The sequence below is a fragment of the Pseudophryne corroboree genome, chromosome 4 (assembly GCF_028390025.1).
Source record: "Pseudophryne corroboree isolate aPseCor3 chromosome 4, aPseCor3.hap2, whole genome shotgun sequence".
NCBI lineage: Eukaryota > Metazoa > Chordata > Amphibia > Anura > Myobatrachidae > Pseudophryne > Pseudophryne corroboree.
Window position 1 is genome coordinate 621,950,243 of NC_086447.1, and position 3,282 is coordinate 621,953,524.

A 3,282-nucleotide genomic window follows, 5' to 3' on the forward strand; every position below is an offset into this window, starting at 1 on the left:
AGCACTTCAAGAAGAGCTGATCTCTGCTGGAAGCTAGGCTGGAAGCAGGTAAATCTGTAACTGGAAACAGATGAGTCCCAGAGGACTGGAGAGTCAGGCTGCACCGCAGGTGGTAGACTAGAGCGGGTCTCTTTAGTGGAGGTTTGGAGATGGTAACTGGAACCTGGAAAACAACCACGGGAGAGAGACAAACTGGAACTAGGTTTGACAACCAAATCACTGACGCCTTCCTTGCTCAGGCACAGAATACTTATACCTGCAGCAAGGAAGGGATTGGCTAGGCAATTATGCAGATTACAATGGAAACAGCGGATTGGTGGAAATGAACAGGTGACAGAATCCAACATGGCTGCGCCCATGCAGACACTTGGAGGGAAGATTGGTTTGATAATCCATGTGGGAACTTTAACAGCAATGGCGGCGCCGGCCACAGTAAACAGGAGACGCCAGACTGATGAGTGCACATTTGAACCACGCGGGCAACAGCGGAGGCCGCGGCTGACACAAGCGCCACTCTGACATCCTGCATGCAGAAACTCAGGGACGGCGGCGGAGGCCGCGGGAGATGCCATTCAAGATTTAACATGGCGCCGCTGTGACAGAGTCTCAGAGTGACAGGAGAGGAGGCAGGAATGGGGACATCAGAATAACAGATGGGATCCGGTCCTGGAGCGCTGAGCCAGCCTTAGGAGGCATCTGAAAGGTAAGCTATGGCGTCCAGATACCCGGATCGTGACAGTATACACTAGAGGTCTTTCCGAACCCCCTAATCCTAACATTGTAATTTGCTTTAGGGCGCACCTCCAATTAGTCTAGTGTTTCTTGCTGCCTTTCCAATGAAGCAAGTTTAATTTAGTAATAGGTGAAAAACCATCCCTACAAAGGTGTTAATCAGAGACTTGGCTTTGTGGACACTTTTCAGAGAACAACTTTGTTAGCATAAAAGTAAAGCCAGAAAATGAAGAGCTGTTTAATCACTCAATTGGATTTTTTTGCCAGCATATTTCTTTTTCTCTGCAACCCACTGCTAAATTGTGCTTCCTAGCTGTTTTTATAAAATCACTGAATCAAATCTAACTCTGATTACAACAAAGAAGGCCAGGTACCCTACACCATAACAGGGGGTTTGAAATTTTGACTTGTCTACTTAAAGATCACCAAAATCTGATCACAAGGTCAATTACGTCCCTGGGTGGGATTGAACCACCAACCTTTTGATTAATAGCCGAACACACTAACCGATTGCGCCACAGAGACATTTTGCAAAAAGTACATACTGACAAAGGCTAATAAGCATTTATCTAGAACGTTTCCTAGAAAAACTTTAAAAAGTCAATAATCTGGAGAGTTTTTGTAAGATGTTTCTTCCATCAACCAACGAAGAAACACATTGGTACTTTTCCATGATGAGTGAGTGCTTCAGGTTCTCTTGCACTTACATGTGCAGCAGAGTACTGCAATGGAAGCATGCTGGGCCCATAACCCAGAGGTAGGCAGATTGAAACTATCCTCTGCTATATGCATTTTTTTTTTTGTTAATTAAAGTAATCCAAAACTGGGATTGATATTTTGGTTCTTTTATTTTTACTTAAAGTACAATAACTTTTACCATTTTAATTTGTTTTAATAGTATATTGACAGTATTGTTTTCTTTCAAAAATCCACTTAATTTTCTTTACCCTATTATTAAAATGGTAATTGACAAAAACAAACTACATTGTCACCAGAAGAGCAATACAAAATGTACAAGTGATATATTAAAATCATCTTTCCAGCTTGAATTTCAATGATGCATTGGGGCAACGATTTTGTTAGCAACATCTTCACCCTTAAATAAAGATTTTCTTAATTCCTTACCTATGTGCTAATTAGATATCACCTTGTTTTCACATTAAACAGACTTCCACATGAGAAAGCAGCAAGGATGCAGTGGCGTTAATGTTTCCTGGTGTCAACCCGTATTATTTCAGTAGACATTGAAATGAGGATGCATCTTGCTGCCTTTCCAATGAAGCAAATTTAATTTAGTAATAGGTGAAAAACCATCCCTACAAAGGTGTTAATCAGAGACTTGGCTTTGTGGACACTTTTCAGAGAACAAATTTGTTAGCATAAAAATAAAGCCAGAAAATTAAGAGCTCAATTGGATTTTTTTTGCCAGCATATTTCTTTTTCTCTGCAACCCACTGCTAAATTGTGCTTCCTAGCTGTTTTTATAAAATCACTGAATCAAATCTAACTCTGATTACATCAGAGAAGGCCAGGTACCCTACACCATAAGAGGGGGGTTGAAATTTTGACTTGTCTACTTAAAGATCACCAAAATCTGATAACAAGGTCAATTACGTCCCTGGGTGGGATTGAACCACCAACCTTTTGGTTTATAGCCGTACACACTAACTGATTGCGCCACAGAGACACTTTGCAAAAGTACATACTGACAAAGGCTAATAAGCATTCATCTAAAACGTTTCCTAGAAAAACTTTAAAAAGTCAATAATCTGGAGAGTTTTTGTAAGATGTTTCTTCCATCCACCAACGAAGAAACACATTGGTACTTTCCCATGATGAGTGAGTGCTTCAGGATCTCTTGCACTTACATGTGCAGCAGAGTACTGCAATGGAAGCATGCTGGGCCCATAACCCAGAGGTAGGCAGATGAAAACTATCCTCTGCTATATGCATTTTTTTTGTTAATTAAAGTAATCCAAAACTGGGATTGATATTTTTGCTCTTTTATTTTTCATTAAAGTACAATAACTTTTACCATTTTAATTTGTTTTAATAGTATATTGAAAGTATTGTTTTCTTTTAAAAATCCACTTAATTTTCTTTACCCTATTATTAAAATGGTAATTGACAAAAACAAACTACATTGTCACCAGAAGAGCAATACAAAATGTACAAAGTGATATATTAAAATCATCTTTCCAGCTTGAATTTCAATGATGCATTGGGGCAACGATTTTGTGAGAAACATTTTCACCCTTAAATAAAGATTATCTTAATTCCTTACCTGTGTGCTAATTAGATATCACCTTGTTTTCACATTAAACAGACTTCCACATGAGAAAGCAGCAAGGATGCAGTGGCGTTAATGTTTCCTGGTGTCAACCTGTATTATTTCAGTAGACATTGAAATGAGGATGCATCTTGCTGCCTTTCCAATGAAGCAAGTTTAATTTAGTAATAGGTTAAAAACCATCCTTACAAAGGTGTTAATCAGAGACTTGGCTTTGTGGACACTTTTCAGAGAACAAATTTGTTAGCATAAAAATAAAG